This window comes from Hypanus sabinus, chromosome 10 (genome assembly GCF_030144855.1).
Source record: "Hypanus sabinus isolate sHypSab1 chromosome 10, sHypSab1.hap1, whole genome shotgun sequence".
NCBI classification, from domain to species: domain Eukaryota; kingdom Metazoa; phylum Chordata; class Chondrichthyes; order Myliobatiformes; family Dasyatidae; genus Hypanus; species Hypanus sabinus.
Genome location: NC_082715.1, coordinates 33,191,767 through 33,210,618, shown reverse-complemented (window position 1 = coordinate 33,210,618; position 18,852 = coordinate 33,191,767).

Sequence of the window (18,852 nt, the reverse complement as noted above, 5' to 3'; positions counted from 1 at the left end):
ATATAAGTTATAATTATTTAAGACCTTTATACTTATTTAAGTTATTTTTATATACATATAATTGTGTACTGATCTTATTATTCTGTATTGCAATGTACTGCTGTCACATAACAACAAATTTCACAACATATGCCAGTGATATTAAACCCAATTCTGATGCTAGTGGGTGGAAGAGAGACCTTGATGATCCTCCCAATCCTTTGTAGAGACTTGTGATCAGGTACCTTGCAATTCCCATAACAGACGGAGAACCAAGTTTCCCTTCATCCTCAGCCCTTTGTCATTTAAGAATGAAGAAACACGTAGAAATCTGTTTGAGATCACGAAGGGATAGTATTGTACTTCAGGATTATGTCACTGTGAATGTGGAAATAGATGATTTAACTCCAATAAAAGTAAATTGCTCTGCCTCCTTACAGAACAGCCAGTGCTCCAAACCCAGGCCAGTGTTGATGACAGATGAAAATATGCAATGGACTTTTTATCATAGCCTTTCTGATTTTATTTTAACAATTGCAATTGTAAACAACACAAAACACAATCTCCTGTGACTACAAAATAATGCTCGCTTGTTAACTGTGAACGAGTTAATAGCTTAAACTATAAGCAGAACAAATCAACCACAAGAAGATACCACAGCTTTAGAGGATTAAAAGAACAATATAACAAACCAGTTTGTTCTGCCACAACAGCACCGATTTTCAAACCTCAGCAGTGATCTGGTATTCAGTTATGTGAAAGCTGAAATGTGACTGCTTGTTTAAAGTTAATTGACAGTTTAAATTATCTGAAAATCCTAGCACCTCAACACCCTGCCAAACCAAAGTGGCCAGATTCCAACATTTTCTAACATAAAGGAACTGAAGGATAATAGTTTCACATTATCGCAAACGCCCTAGTTGCTTATTTCACTGCAATTACCTTATTAGGGAGTATTATGTGCAACCACTGTTGAAAGAAATGTCAGGAGTAGATGCTCATATTCACTTGAAGGTTTTCTCTAATGGGCTTTTATTTTAATGTGAGGTCTAGTATTTCAGGGCATTTGTTTACTTTCAGCATGATTTGTCTGGGCAGCCCACAGGTGTACAAAAGTCTCAAACCAACCATGTGCTTTTACTACCAATGTTTGTACTGCAGCTGGGAAAAGTAAAGTGGATGTAAAAGGAATAACATATTTGACCAATTTACCAACAAATTTAACAATTGCAACATATCAGAATTCAAAGCCTATGCTTTTTGCCCATATGATTTGGGTAGTTTCCCTGGGATTCTGTTGGTCTGTTGGAAATCCTCTGTGAAATTTTGGTTATTTTGATTTGTGAATATGGAGATGCCAAAGTGAAAAGCATGACTTGCATTTACATAGCACTTTTTCATAGACTTTTCTAAAGTCCCGAAGTGTTTTACATTAAAAGGTAGGATTCTTAAAGGAGATTGGTTGCAGAATTTGTTTTTACCAAGAAGATGGTCGGAATCTGGAGTGTATCAAAAAACTGCAGAAGCTGGGAAGGAAAAACAAAATGCTGGAAATAGGCAGAAGGTCAGGCTGCATCTCTGAAAATAGAAACAGACATCATTTCAGTTTGGAAATCCTTCATCAGAACTAAAAGTGGGATTAGTATAAATAGGCATGGACATGTGAACATAAACATAGAAATCTAGAGCATATTTCAGGCCCTTCAGCCCAGAATGTTGTGCTATCCATGTAACCTAAGTGTGTTATTACGTGTGCATAATAAAGAACTTCATTTCCCAGTGGGCAATGCGAGGGATTCACCTGGAACCAGAAGTTACTATGGTGATCAGGTTGGGGGCACTCACAGGGTTGAAAGGTAGTTCAGTAATAAAATGTTCTAGTATATACCCACTCCAGGATGATCTTTATTAAAAACAATCACAACATGACGTACAGCTACTGATTGTAGAAACAGAGTGCAGTCAATATGAAGTCTGAGTGCACGTAAAAAGCTCAGCCCAGTGAAAAGACTTTTCACAGTGACTTCACAGACCAAAGATGACCACACAACACTCATGGAAAAGTATGCAGATATCTCTGAGGGGCTCAGAAGCTTACCTGGTCTACACAACTTTCATATAGATGAGACAGTGACTCCTGTTGTCCACGCATGCAGGAAAGCTCCGTTTCCACTTAGAAACAAACTTGTGTGTGGCCTCCGTCGGTCGTGGTCGACCATGGGTACTGCGCACTGGGAGTGGCTTCTCCAGGGCGCAAGCCAGGTCAGAGTTGATACGGAGATCCGTCTGTTGCCCATGCAGTGGGAACCACTGACGACAGGTCCAAAGGAACGACGAAGGTCGGTACAGTTTGGTGCCAGCAGCATCGCACCGTGCCAGTGCTGGGTACAGCAGTCAGCCGACTTCGGGACTCCGACTCCGGATTTTTTACTCCCAAAGCCATTCCCGTGAGCGGGTATAGCCGCAAGGCTGCGGAGATTTGAAATCGGAGTTTTCCCTCTCCTAGATGAGCTACCATCCCTGGTTAATGAGCCTCATCTGCCCAGAGAAATGGAACAGATGGAACAGATGAATGTCATACAGAAAACTGAAGAAACACCAGATTGGTTGAGCTCACTGGTCATTATGCAAAAGAAAAGTGGAGCATTGCAGATGTGTCTAGACCCAGGAGATCTCAATAAAGTCATCAAGAGAGAGCATTTTACATTGCTGACATGGGAGTAGATCATGCTCTGGCTTGCAGGTGCAAAGTGGTTTAGCAAGCTTAGTGTGCCATCTGGGTTTGGCAGATGAAGATTGATTAGGCAAGTTCGAGACTGCATATTTCTAACACACCACATGGAAAATATTGCTTCCTTCGGCTACTGTTTAGGATTCTGTTCACACCGGACATCTACCATAAATAAAACCATCTACATGATCTTTGAGGGCACTCCTAGTGTTGAGACCATAATGGAGGATATCGTCGTCTGGGGGTCTACCAAGGACAAACACCAAGGATTGATGGAGTTTAGAAGAATGCAGGGGAATCTCATTGAAACCTACCAAATACTGAAAGGCAAACACGAGGAAATCTGCAGATACTGGAAATTCAAACAACACACACAAAATGCTGGTGGAACACAGCAGGTCAGGCAGCATCTATAGGGAGAAGTGCTGTCGATGTTTCGGGCTGAGACCCTTCGTCAGGACTAATTGAAAGGAAAGATAGTAAGAGATTTGAAAGTAGGAGGGGGAGGGTAAAATGCAAAATGATAGAAGAAGACCAGAGGGAGTGGGGTGAAGCTGAGAACTGGAAAGGTGATTGACAAAAGGGATACAGAGCTAGAGAAGGGAAAGGATCATGGGACGGGAGGCCTAGGGAGAAAGAAAGGGGGAGGGGAGCACCAGAGGGAGATGGAGAACAGGCAGAGTGATGGGCAGAAAGAGAGAAAAAAAGGAGGGGGGAAAAAAGCTAAATATATCAGGGATGGGATAAGAAGGGGAGGGGGGCATTAACGGAAGTTAGAGAAGTCAATGTTCATGCCATCAGGTTGGAGGCTACCCAGCCGGTATATAAGGTGTTGTTCCTCCAACCTGAGTGTGGCTTCATCTTAACAGTAGAGGAGGAATATTGAAAGTATTAGATAGGGTCAATGTGGAGAGGATGTTTCCTATGATGGGGGTATCCAGATCTAGAGGGCACAGACTCAAAATTTTTAATAAGATTTTTATAAGACAAAGGAGCAGAAGTCAGCCATTCGGCCTATCGAACCTGCTGTGCCATTTCATCATGAGCTGATCCAATCTCCCCTTCAACCCATTCCCCCACCTTCTCACCATATCCTTTGATGCCCTGACTACTCAGATACCTATCAATCTCTGCCTTAAATGCACCCAATGACTTGGCCTTCACTGCCGACCGTGGCAACAATTTCCATAGATTCACCACCCTCTGGCTAAAAATTTTTTTTCGCATCTCTGTTCTGAATGGGCTCCCTGCAATCCTCAAGTCATGTCCTCTCGTACTAGACTCCCCCACCATGGAAAACAACATTGCCACATCCACTCTGTCCATGCCTTTCAACATTTTAAATGCTTCTATGAGGTCCCCCCTCATTCTTCTAAACTCCAAGGAGTACAGTCCAAGAGCGGTCAAACGTTCCTCATATGTTAACCCTCTCATTCCCGGAATCATTCTAGTGAATCTTCTCTGAACCCTCTCCAATGTCAGCACATCCTTTCTTAAATAAGGAGCCCAAAACTGCACACAGTATTCTAAATGAGGTCTCATAGAGCCTCCACAAGGAAATCTGCAGATGCTGGAAATTCAAGCAACACACACAAAATGCTGGTGGAACACAGCAGGCCAGGCAGCATCTATAGGAGAAGCACTGTCAATGTCTTGGGCCAAGACCACATCATATCCCTGCTCCTATACTCTATACCTCTAGAAGTGAATGCCAACATTGCATTTGCCTTCTTCACCACCAACTCAACCTGGAGGTTAACCTTAAGGATATCCTGCACGAGGATTCCCAATTCCCGTTGCATCTCAGAACCTTGAATTCTCTCCCCATTTAAATAATAGTCTGCCCGTTTATTTCTTCTACCAAAGTGCATGACCGTACACTTTCTGACATTGTAATTCATTTGCCACTTCTTTGCCCATTCCCCCAATCTATCCAAGTCTCTCTGCAGACTCTTTGTTTCCTCAGCACTACCGGCCCCTCCACCTATTTTTGTATCATCAGCAAACTTAGCCACAAAGCCATCTATTCCATAATCTAAATCGTTGATATACAGCGTAAAAAGAAGCGGCCCCAACACAGACCCCTGTGGAACACCACTGGTAACCGGCAGCCAACCAGAATGGGATCCCTTTAGTCCCACTCTCTGTTCCCTGCCAAACAACCAAAGCTCTATCCACGTATGTAACTTTCCCGTAATTCCATGGGCTCTTACCTTGTCAAAGGCCTTCTGAAAATCCAAATACACAACATCCACTGCATCTCTGTTGTCTAGCCTACTTGTAATTTCCTCAAAAAATTGCACTAGGTTTGTCAGGCAGGATTTTCCTTTAAGGAAACCATGCTGAGTTCTGCCGATCTTGTCGTGTGCCTCCAGGTACTCCGTAACCTCATCCTTGACAATCGACTCCAACTGCTTCCCAACCTCTGATGTCAAGCTCACAGGTCTATAATTTCCTTTTTGCTTCCTTGCCCCCTTCTTAAATAGCGGAGTGACATTTGCAATCTTCCAGTCCTCCGGAACCAGGCCAGAATCTATCGACTTTTGAAAGATCATTGCTAATGCCTCCTCAATCTCCACTGCTACTTCCTTCAGAACACGAGGGTGCATTCCATCTGGTCCAGGAGATTTATCTACCCTTAGACTATTCAGCTTCCTGAGTACTTTCTCTGTCGTAATTGTGACTGCGCATATTTCTCTTCCCTGACACCTTTGAATGTCTGGTATATTGCTGATGTCTTCCTCAGTGAAGACTGATGCAAAATACTCGTTCAGTTCCTCCGCCATCTCCTTATCTCCCATTCCAATTTCTCCAGCATCATTTTCTATTGGTCCTATATCTACACTCACCTGTCTTTTACTCTTTATATACTTGAAAAAGCTTTTAGTATCCTCTTTAATATTATTTGCTAGCTTCCTTTCATAGTTCATCTTTTCCCTCTTAACGACTTCCTTAGTTTCCTTTTGTAAGCGTTTTAAAAACTTCCCAGTCCTCTGTCTTCCCACTAATTTTTGCTTCCTTGTATGCCCTCTGCTTTGCTTTTACTTTGGCTTTGACTTCTCTTGTCAGCCACGGTTGTATCCTTTATCGATTCGAAAATTTCTTCTTCTTTGGAATATATCTGTCTTGCACTTTCCTCACTTCTCACATAAACCAGCCACTACTGCTCTGCCATCCTTGCCGCTAGTGTCCCTTTCCAGTCAACCTTGGCCAGTTCCTCTCTCATGCCACGGTAATTTCCTTTACTCCACTGAAATACCGGCACATTGGATCCACAAGACGTTTCTTGTGGATGGTGACTTAACCTGGCTAAGTTCATCTCTCAACTGTGTCAGCACCACTTAGCTCTGTCCTTGAGCAGCAAAGGGAGTGGATTTAGTCTCATGAGCAAGAAGAGTGTTTCCAGATGCTGAAAAGTGTCATAACTAAAGAACCCATACTGAAGTTTTATGATCTGGAAACGTGTACTAGGATTCCGGCTGATGTGTCCAGTATGGCTTTGGAGCAGCACTGCTGCAGCAGCATGACGACACATGGTAACCTGTGGCCTGTGCATCAAGGGCTCTAACAAATGCAGAAGCCAGAAGCATGCACGCATGCAATAGGTTCCATCAGTACATCTGTGGGCAAGCTTTTGAAGTGGAGCCAGACTATGAACCACTGGTCTCAATTACGTCCAAACCAATGAATGACTGCCCCATGAGGATACAGCACATGTTGATAAACCTGCAGAAATATGATGTGAGGATGATCCAAACTCCAGGAAAATACATGTTTGCTGTGGCTGAGCTGTCTTGAGCAGTTGACAAGAAAGAAATGAGTGACCAAAAGATTACTGCAGATGTACTGGCCTATATTGACATGACTGTCACCTCCCTTCCAGTATCTCCTGATAGAACAGAGCAGGTTAGGAGAGCCGCAGAGACAAATGAAACAATAAAAGTACTCAAAGGTGCAATATTGAAAGGTGGGCCAGCAGCTAAGAATAAGTGTTTAATGTGTATTCGGGATTATTAGCCATGTACAGCTGAACTGCCAGTAATGAAAGATATCGTTTCCAAAGGGAACAGGTTTGTGATTCCAGTGTCGCTACGCAAAATAATGCTCCAGAAGATACAGGAAGGGCACTTTGGTGAGGAAAAATGAAAACATAGAGCTGGTGAAGTGAAATATGAACCATGTTGTGAATGAACCAAGACATCAGCCATAGCTTCATGAAATATGCCTCACCTACAGACCAAAGCAGTGAGCAGAATTGCTTACACTACACCCGGTACCAGACAGCCCATACTTCAAAGCTGGAGGGGATTTGTTTGATTGTAATGGGAAGAGTCATATTGTTGTATCAAGGGTCATATTGTTGGAAGGGTCTCAGTTCGAATATGTCAACTGTACTTTTTTCTGTAGTTGCTGCCTGGTCTGCTGAGTTCCTCCAGCATTTTGTGTGTGATGTTGTAACACAGACTACTTTTCCAATTACCCAGTGGTTACAACACTGCAATCAACGTCCAGCAAAGCGGCCTTCACTTTCCTGAAAGCTGTGTTTGTGAGGCCATGTGAAGTAGTATCAGACAATGATATCAGAAAGTTTGAAGTTAATAACTCATCAGGAGTGATTGATATGTTCATGGCCTAATGTAGAAGGAGTCAATTTTAGAAAACCTAGCAGATTTATTTTTTAATGTAAGTAATCCCCTCCTACATTTACACACTTAGTCCAGCGGTCATGGAGCATACGGATCTCGGACCTCCAGAAAGTGTCCATAACAGGGGTGATTGATAAGTTCATGGCCCAAGGTAGAAGGAGATATTAACTTCAAACTTTCTGCATAATCACTCAAAGAGTTGAACTGCATGTACATGTAACAAGAGCTGTGTAACTCATCTCCTTCTACCTTAGGCCACAAACTTATCAATCACCCCTTGTTTAGGAGGTACTTCAATATGGTGGTCACTGAGTGTATTTAAAATGGTAATAAATAGTGCAAAAAGAAAACAAAATAGTCAGATAGTGTTCATGTGTTCATGGACCATTCAGAAATCTGATGGCAGAGGGGAAGAAGCTGTTCCTAAAACATTGTGTGTATGTGTACTGGGCTCCTGTACCTCCTCCATGATGGTAGCAATGAGAACAGGGCAAGTCCTGGTTGGTGAGGGTCCTTAATGATGGATCCTCAAAGGAACGTATCTTTGATGGCCAGACTCTCTCCGGGTCTTGGGCTATATTTAGGTATTTTTTTCATGTGAATATGCTTCTTTGCTTGCTATTTTGAATTATGTTACTCACTATTTCTGAATGTTTGCTTGCTATTTTGAATGTTTTGCACCTTGGCCCCAAAGAAACACTGTCATGCTTAACTGTATCTATGTATGGTTTGAATGATAATTAAACTTGATTTAATTTGATCTGATCCTAGAGCTGAGATAACTAACCTCCAAGAATTACAACCAGCTTTTTCACTTTTCAAAGCTCTCACTTTGCTTGATATAAATACAGCCTATGAAGCTTTCCTGCAGGTGACCAAACTACTCCCAGAATATGCACTCCTTTTTAAGATATTATATGCTCCCAGATTTTTCCATTTTATCGGTTGGCCTCATGAAACCTTCTGTTAAAGAGAGGTGATGATTGCTGCATGGAATGGACTCTGGGCAAGAGGAAAGGAGCTACATCTAGATTTTCTACCCATGAACCTCATTTTCTCACTCCTCTATTTAAAATCCCCATCCAGTTTTCCAAGGCCAATATTCCGTCTTCCTGAATCTCCGTGAACACTTTAACCTACATTCCTCTTTTCAACAGCTCTGTATCTCCTCTTTTGTTTGCTGACCAGCAAGGACCTGGACCCACTGCAATTCGTCTGTCGCCACAATAGGTCAATAGCAAACACAATCTCATTGGCTCCTCACTCGGCCTTAGACAACCTGGACAATCCAAACACCTATGTCAGGATGCTGTTCATCGACTATAGCTCACCATTTAACACCATCATTCCCACAATCCTAATTGATAAGTTACAGATCCTGGGCCTCTGTACCTGCTTCTGCAATTGGATCCTTGACTTCCTAACCGGAAGACCACAAAAAGCAGATTTTTGATAATATCTCCTCGCTGACAATCAACACTGGTGCACCTCAGGGGTTGGTGCTTTGCCCACTGCTTTACTCTTTTTATACACATGACTGTGTGGCTAGGTGTAGCTCAAATACCATCTATAAATTTGCTGATAATATAATCATTGTTGATAGAATCTCAGAAGGAGATGAGAGGGCATACAGGAGCAAGATATACCAACTAGTGGAGTGGTGTCATAGCAACAACCTTGCATTCAACATCAATGAGATGAAAGAGCTGACTGTGGACTTCAGGAAGGGTAAGATGAAGGAACACACACCAATCCTCATAGAGGGATCAGAATTGGAGAGAGTGAGCAGTTTCAAGTTCCTGAGTGTCAAGATCTCTGAGGATCTAACATGGTCCCAACATATCAATGCAGCTATAAAGAAGGCAAGACAGTGACTATACTTTATTAGGAGTTTGAAGAGATTGGAAATGTCAACAAAAACACTCAAAAACTTCTATAGATGTACTGTGGACAGCATTCTGACAGGCTGCATCACTGTCTGGTATGGGGGGTGGGGGCTACTGCACAGGACTGAAAGAAGCTGCAGAGGGTCATAAACTTAGTCAGCTCCATCTTGAGTACTAGCCTACAAAGAATCCAGGACATCTTCAAAGAACTGTGTCCTTATTGAGGACCCCCAGTACCCAGGGCATGCCCTTTTCTCACTGTTGTCATCAGGTAGGAGGTACAGAAGCCTGAAGGCACACTCAGCGATTCAGGAACAGCTTCTTCCTCTCTGCCATCCAATTCCTAAATGGACATTGAACCGAGAAGACTACCTCACTTTTTTAATATATTTCTCTATTTGTATGATTTTTAATCTACCGTATTCAATATACATATAATGTAATTGATTTACTTTTATTTATTTATTAATATGATATTGTTTCTTATTCTATATTATTTATTGCATTGAACTGCTGCTGCTAAGTTAACAAATTTCATGACACATGCTGATGCTAATAAACCTGATACTGATTTCTCCAATACCTTCCATTGTGTCTTCATCTCCTCTCAGTTGCCTTGTCCTTGTTACCAACCTGCATCCGGCTACAGTTTAACACCACAGGTTAACTTCCTAACAACCAGCCGACACTGAGAGACATTCTTCAGAAATTGTAATGTAGCCCTGCTGTTAAACTTGCCTTAGCCTGATTTAAACCTGTTTTTTAAGTTTACTGACCACAAAACTGTACCCCAATTGCCAGGCTGCAACCACGCTGCATAAATTGATTGGGACATTTGTGTCTCAAAAAATACTTGGTAATTTAATTCGATACTTACCCACACATGCCTAAAAACCCACCAGTTGGTAAGAGTACATGTGCTGAATAATCCACGTACAAGTTTATTTAATCCATCATGTGTCGTGTGTGGTCTTTTGCATGTTTTCCTCTTCATGTACTAGTTGATTATCTGTAAGAGAATAAATATAACCACACATTCAAATGCAGTTGGATAATAATGGGTTTTCATGAAGCCTTTATCCACGCTGAACAAACCAATAGGTTGCCTCCACAGTTCTGATTTGCTGACCATCTGATGCACCATCAATAACTCTTGGAGACGTGAGGTGAGATATAGGCTTTTATTGGCTGGAAGAAAGAACAAGCAGCTAGTGACCACCACACAACTTCCTGGAGACTGAGGCCGGGGCTGTGCCTCCAATCGCCTTTATACTGGGGTCCTTGGGAGGAGCCACAGGAGTAGTCAGCGGGGGGGGGGGGGGCTTGTCCAGACAGGTATATGTAGTTCACCACACCATCACAAATTATTAACCTTGCTGGTACATTTTCTATCACCTATCATTTCCCTGTATTTTTCAGTGAAGAATTAATAGAAGATCAAAAGAAATTAATTTGTATTTATTACAGATCACCCTGGACGTAATGAACATGGTTTCAACATTTAAGCCACAACTAAGCTATGAGCCAAATTGCTGGTCACACAACAAACATTTGTTACTTAATTGGCCACTCTTTTGTTGATACTACAACATCACAAAGCTTTTTATTTCAGAAAGATTTTTACTAGGGAACTAATTCCCTTAAGAGACTATCTCAACAGGATCAATTCTAGAAAATGCCCAATTTGAAAGACCAGATGTGTCCATGGTTTTTCTTATAGTCTTAAAACTAAGAGGAAGAGTTGTACTTCCAAAGCAAGAACACATTTAGACTTGTACTTAACAAATGAAAAAAGGTCCCTTTTATCATGGCTCCAGTTTCAAATTGAGTAAGAAATGTATAATATAAAACATAACTTGAGATTTTTTTTTAAATCGAAGGTAAACAGAAACCTTCTCTGAACAAATTGGGCTGACACTGAGATGAATTAATCCTCTTTCTTGGTGAAAGTTTTGTGTCTGTATGCAGTCAGCTTTTGTAGTACAAAGTCTATTTGAATTTCTGTTGTTGGATATCTTACTTTAGAAATGGATAGTGCAGAACTGTAGAAAAATAATCTCCTGTATATTATCTAATTTGTAAGCTTTAAAGAGGTGTTTCCATGAAAGGGCATAAACAGTTCTTCAGATGGGTCATATTTCTTCAATGGGTCTTTACCATCCTCCCTCAGCTGGATCACCAATTCTTGTGTTATCAACCTCTCTTCGTCCCCATTTTATAACTGATCATCCCTTTCATTTTCTCCCCTTTCTGTGCAATTGAAAACATGCTCAATTTCATACTTTTCCTACTTCTTATATGATGACATCAACCTGGTGTTAGTTGCATCTCTCTCCATGGATGTTGCCTGCCCTACTGAGTATTTTCAGCATTTTTGTTTTTATTTCAGATTTTCAACATTTGCTGTTACTTGCTTTTCAATAACAGGTCTTGTCTAGGTGCTGGAGGAACTCGGCAGCTTGAGCACAGCCGTGAGTGAAGAATAGAGGAGTAAGGATTTGCTGATATTTTGGGTTGCAACCCTGCCTCGGGACTAAGTGGAGTGAGGAACTAGCCAGCTCAGATAGGGGAAGAACTTTTTCTTCAGGGAGCCATTGTTTGAAAGTATGGTTCCAGGATATCATTACCAAAACCAATTCTGTTTGTTAACTAAATGTACTAAAAGAGTCCCCTGGCTTTTTTTCATGAAGCAGTTTTCATGAAGCAATATATCTAGTCTCCTCACATCCACCTCCACTGAAGGTGACTCACGATGAAACCTTTCAGTATGACTCAGACATTAGAACCATAGAACCATAGAACATTACAGCACAGAAACAGGCCCTTTGGCCCTTCTTGGCTGTGCTGAACCATTATTCTGCCTAGTCCCACTGACCTGCGCCTGGACCATAACCCTCCGTACCCCCCTCATCCATTGGCCAAGGTTATCCATAGGCTTTTGCTAATGGCACTGAAGAAAATTTCTATGCCATCTGAAATCTCTCTTCCACAGCAGCTGGTATTACTCTGATCTATCTCAGCTGATCCCTCTATTCCTGCAGATCGGGTGGGCATTAGCAAGACTGACTCTGACTGCAAACTTCCTTTCTCGTGCTGACTCTGAAACAATTTCCAAAAAGGATTTCAAGTAAAGTTTTCAGACCATTTCCTGTGTTGGTGATGCGCTATCAGAGTGGTTTCCAAATAGATCTCAAAAATGCCTCATCTGTTGCGAGCAGAATAAACAATGAAAGCAGATTTGATATCATGTTCAATCCCAAAGAATGACATCTTCATTCAGTTCACCCTTTCCTGTCTGAAGAAGACTATCCACCAAACTGGTATGCTCTCTCTTCAGTGATCTCTTCTGAGCAAGTTAAATTATTGAAGGGGTGTTAATGATCCACAGTTTAATTGCTTGTTTCGAGAGGCTCATCATGAGGCATATCAAGACCCTGCTGCCCCCCTCACTGGACCGTGTGCAGTTTGCGTACCGTCCCAACCGCTTAACAGATGACGCCATTGCCACCACCCTCCACCTGGCCCTAACCCACCTGGACAAAAAAGACACATACGTTTGGATGCTGTTCATAGACATCAGTTCAGCATTCAACACAATCATCCCTCAGAAAGTGGTTGGAAAGCTGAGCCTACTGGGCCTGAACACCTCCCTCTGCAACTGGATACTGGACTTCCTGACTGGGAGACCTCAGTCAGTCTGGATCGGGAGCAGCATCTCCAACACCATCACACTGAGCACGGGGGCTCCCCAGGGCTGTGTGCTCAGTCCACTGCTGTTCACTCTGCTGACCCATGACTGTGCTGCAACACACAGCTCGAACCACATCATCAAGTTCGCCGATGACACGACCATGGTGGGTCTCATCAGCAAGAACGACGAGTCAGCTTACAGAGAGGAGGTGCAGTGCCTAACGGACTGGTGCAGAGCCAACAACCTGTCTCTGAATGTGAACAAAACAAAAGAGATGGTTGTTAACTTCAGGAGGGCACGGAGCGACCACTCCCCGCTGAACATCGACGGCTCCTCGGTAGAGATCGTTAACAGCAGCAAGTTTCTTGGTGTTCACCTGATGGAGAAGCTCACCTGGTCCCTCAACACCAGTTCCATAGCAAAGAAAGCCCAGCAGCATCTCTACTTTCTGCGAAGGCTGAGGGAAGTCCATCTTCCACCCCCCCATCCTTATCACATTCTACAGGGGTTGTATTGAGAACATCCTGACCAGCTGCATCACCGCCTGGTTCGGAAATTGCACCACCTGGGATCGCAAAACCCTGCAGCAGATGGTGAGGTCAGCTGAGAAGATCATCGGGGTCTCTCTTCCCGCCATCACGGACATTTACACTACACGCTTCATCCACAAAGCAAACAGCATTATGAAGGATCCCACGCACCCCTCATACAAACTCTTCTCCCTCCTGCCGTCTGAGAAAAGGCTCCAAAGCATTCGGGCTCTCACGACCAGACTATGTAAGTTTCTTCCCCCAAGCTATCAGACTCCTCAATACCCTGAGCCTGGACTGACACCTTGCCCTATTGTCCTGTTTATTATTTATTGTTATGCCTGCACTGTTTTGTGCACTTTATGCAGTCCTGGGTAGGTCTGTAGTCTAGTGTAGTTGCTTTTTTTTCTCTCTGTGTTGCTTTTTATGTAGTTCAGTCTAGTTTTTGTCCTGTGTCATGTAACACCATGGTCCTGAAAAACGTTGTCTCATTTTTACTATGCACTGTACCAGCAGTTATGGTCAAAATGACAATAAAAGTGACTTGACTTTTTTCATGATGGCATTTAAGCTAAAAGCCTGTGTAACAGTTCAAAGCTCCTTTTTGATTACTTCAGTGTTTTAACTTATGACTAGGACTTGAATTCTTAATTTTTTTACTGAGAGAAAAATCATATGTAGGCAATATCATTTATAATGGCAGCCATAGATCTGCATTGAGACTACTACTTGATATTTACTCTTGGCAAATCACATTTGTTTGTTGTGGATTCTGGCAGTGATGTGACTAGGTAAATTGGTGGAAAAAGACCCAAAGAGACAAGAATGCAGATGGCAATAAACAACTGTGAATGTGGAGATATTAGCACTTGTCATTAACCATTTAATTAGAATTTACTGAATGCAGGTACCTGCATTCTTTAATAATTTCCAAGAAACACTTAAAACCTGACCACAAATATAAACCAACGCTTTCAAACCTACTTATAATTTCTTTCTACTAGCTGGAATTTGAGCATTATGGCACAAACCCAACACTTAATTTCTGTAAATTTGGATGAGTGTGTACATTATTGTGTCATGTTTCGTCCAAGTTGTTACCTTTTAAATAAATGTTGGAAGACAAGGCAATGGAAATAAGGTTGAAAAAAATTATACAAAAGAAGCAATGTTGACAGGTTATCTGACATTTTCTCTCATTCATTTTTTTAATCACTTTAATTTAATATTTACCACAATTGTAATGAATCGAGGACCACCCTGAAGGAGACCCTCCAGAAGTTAGAAGGTTATTTTAAGTCTTAATCCCCTACTAACATTTGGCAGCTTTCAGACAACTCGCTAACCATTATGATATTTAGTAACAAAAATCAGAACTGCTAGCTTGTAGCGGCTCCTGTGTGAGGTTGTAAGAGACGCATCTGTGAAAAAAAACACACTCTGGCAATCCATCCTCTTTAACTACCCAAACAAAAAAGCAAAAGCAGTCCTCACAGATTTTTATGATTATACAGCCAAGCTTTTTTTATTGCTTTCTTTAAATATAAACAGTTATATTGTGGACCAACCTTAAACACTTGAATATAGCCCTGTTTCCCTACTACTGGCCCACATCATAAATTATAAAGGTCATCCATCTCTAAACATTCCCTTGAGATCTCTGTAGAATACAACAGAAACCATAGCTCTCACTCGTTAAATTGTTCCAGCCAGCACTGCTGGGGAAGGGATAGGCCAGCACAGTAGGGAAAATGCAAGCATCTATTATTGAGGATGTAGCAGTAGAGGGCACTAAGGAAATAATGACAGGACTGGGTAGAGTCAGAATGAAATTATGTAACTTAACTCATGTTTGGAAAATCTTTTGAGACTTTAGCTTGCAACCTTAGCTAACAAAATAGATATGGCGTGGTGTATTTGAACTTCCAGAAGGTCTTAAGAGGTGATTAAATTGATGAGAGCACATTGGAGATTATTAAATTGACATGAGTTGAGGATTAATCAATGTTCACAATCTGTGCCAGTCATCTGGTTGCAGGGACCAAGAGCGACATACACAAGTCTGCTGACGATACTGCTCTCTCTGGCAGTATGGGTCGAGAGGAGGTTACTGAGAAGCTGAAGGGATGTGGATGAATTAAGTGAATGGCCAAGGTCGTTGCAGGTGGAAAGTTATGTGGGAAAATGTGAAACTATGTGCCGTGGTGTGAAATAGAGAAAGACTGTGTACTTTTTAAGTGATGAGAAACTGAATTGTTTTGGGGTTCAGCAGGATTTTGTTTGTCCTCTTTGTAGGTTTAACAAATAATTAGGAAGCTGAGTTATGTCATCTTGTATTACTAGAAGACATGAGTGCAAGAGTAAAGACACATCACTACAATGATATAGAGTCCTGGTGAAACAGCACATACAATATTATGGACACGTCTTGTCTCCTTCCTAAATAGGGATAATCTTGGACCAGAGGTCTCAGCCTCCGAAGAGCAAGGCATCTCTTTATAACAGATATAAGGCAGACTTTCTTTAAACAGGGAGTCATGAGTCTGTGGAATTAATTTCCACAGATGGCTGTGGAGGCCAAGGCATTGGTTATATTTAAAGCAGAAGTTAATAGGCTCTTGATTAGAAAGGGTGTCACCAGTTACAAGGAGAATGCAGGGAAATGGAGTTGAGAGGGAAAGTAAATCAGCCATGATCAAATGGAGGAGCAGATATGAGCCGAATTCTGCTCCTGTATCTTATAGTTTATGATATACTTGCGATAGAGGTTATGATTTCTGCAATTGGGTATTTGTCCTGCAGGAGAGATTAAATAGACTGGGCTTATACACTCTGGAGATGCAAAAACTGAGGGAGATCTCATTGAAGTAGACAACATTTTTAATGAGTGTAGGTGCAAGGAAGATCTGGAACCAAATCACAGTCTTAATTAGGACAGAGGTAAGAAGAGGATGCTTCATCAAGAAGGTGGTTAGACTTTGGAGTGATAACCAACAACACACACTAAATGCTGGAGAAACTCAGCAGGTCAGGCAGCATCTATGGAAATGAATAAACAGTTGATGTTTCGGGCCCAGACACTTCATCAGGACTGGATTGGAAGAGGAAGTTGCCAGAGTAGGAAGGTGGGGAGAGGAAGACAAGCTAGAATGTGATAGGTCAAGCCAGGTGGGTGAGAAAGGTAAAGTGCTAGAGAAGAAGGAATCTGGTAGGAGAGGAGAGTGGACCATGGGAGAACGTGGAGCACCAGGTGGAGGTAATAGGCAGGTGAGGTGAAAATGTAAGAGGCCAGATCGGGGAATTAAGGAGAGAATGGGGTAGGGGGAAAATTTTATAGAAGGAGGAATTGATATCCAACACCTCCCTTTGTATGAGGCATAACTCCAGCCATCAGAACATTTTCCCCTTCAGTAGCCTTCAATTTCAGTTTTACGACACTTGGTCAAATGCTGTCTTGATGTCAAGGAGAGTTTCTCTCATCACCCCCTCTGGAATTCAGCTTATGAGCACATGCTAAGAAATGGCCCATGCAACAGTATGGTCCTCTAAGTACAAAAGCTGAGGCAAGTGACTAGGTTATTGGGGAACGCTACTACTTGATAGAACTGCTGATGACAGCTTCCATCACTTTGTTGATAACAGAGATTAAACTGATTGAATTTATCTTGCTTTTTATGAACAGGACAAACGTGCAAATATTCCACATTTTGGGGTATAATCCACTGTTGTAACCATATTGGAACATCTGGAACACCGGTCTTTCATAGGATTAGCACAACACTTTGCAGTATCAGCGACCTGGGTTTGATTCCAGCCACTGCCTGTAAAGAGTTTGTAAGTTCTCTCCATAACTGTGTGGGTTTCCTTTGGGTGCTGTAATTTCCTCCCACAGATCTTTGTAATAATCCAGTTGAGCATCTGGCCCATATTGTTTGGACAAATTAAAGACAGTAACCAAAGATGACCTGTATGGTGTTTCTGTGGTCATTTATAAATGTGCATTGCTGGATAGGTCAGTAGTTCCTGCCTCAGAGAAGATGTTAATGAGTCATTGTCTTGAAGTGGTGAAGAATCTTTAGGTCAAGCTCGTCCTGTAGTAGTGCTGTGCAGAGAATTCAAAGCGGCCACTTGGGAGTTACTGCAGATGATGAGAGACTATAGGCTATCAAAATGGATAGCACTGGTGATTTGCAACAAGAACATACTTTGTCTTTTTTCCTCACATGAAAACTTCATGGTTTATTGAGATAACCCTGTTAAAAATCATTCACTCAAGTTGCTACTTCAACAATCACTGAAAATATTGAATGAACCAGAAGACAGTAAACTGGATTCAATAATCATTTGGCTTTGCACAAAAGCATTGAGAAACACTCTGAGTATACATGATCAGCAGTTTCATTGCTTGTAAATATGCTATTTTTGATTTAGACTCAGTTCTAAAATATACTTGTGCACCCAATTCACTAAAATCTATATGTATATATTTACATTAGGATATTTTTGACTTTCAAATTTTAGGTATAGTACTTTGTTATATTCTGAATTACAAATTCAGAGTTACACTGAAGGAAAACACATTTCAGTTCTGTGACCTGTTTCAGATCACTTTAGGAAGCAGAGTGGAGAATTGCTTTCTATCATATGGAAGAGGTGCTGAGAGCAGCTTAAATCAGTCTGATTACCTATAGAGTAAAGTTCTCAGATTTCATGACTCAAAACTCCTGCAACTACAATATGATTGATACCATTCTAATTAAAGTTTCTGGCTGAGAACTGTGATCATGCATTGCTTGTTTTTAGAACATCAAATGGTGTACCACACTCCACATTACGGCAAACACTGAGAGACAGATATTTCTGTTCACAAGTATGGTGTTGTGATATTGGTTAAGTTAGATGCACTGTCAGCAGGAGTGCAGACTGGTGTCAATTAAATTGCAGAATAATTTATTTCAATTGGTCTGTTTTGAGGAACCAAATTGTGGTTTTCAAATATCCCAAAGCTTAACCTGTTCCCAGTTCACATTGAACACATACAGCTTCACTGGGCCTGTTAGAATGAAGTGAAGATCTCATGTTAAGAAAAATACAAATGGTAGATTCTCCAGGCCACCAAACTAACTTGCCAAAACGACTTACCTACACTCAGTGGCCACTTTGTTAAGTACGCCTGTACACCTGCTCATTAATGCAAATATATAATCAGCCAATCTTATGATAGCAAATCAATGCATAAAAGCATGAAGACATGGTCAAGAGGTTATTCTGACCTAGCATCAGAATCGATAAGAAATGTGATCTCAGTGATGCTGAACATCCATAAGGGTAGTCTGAGTACCTCAGAAACTGCTGAGCATCTGAGATTTTCAGAAAGCATCCTCTAGAA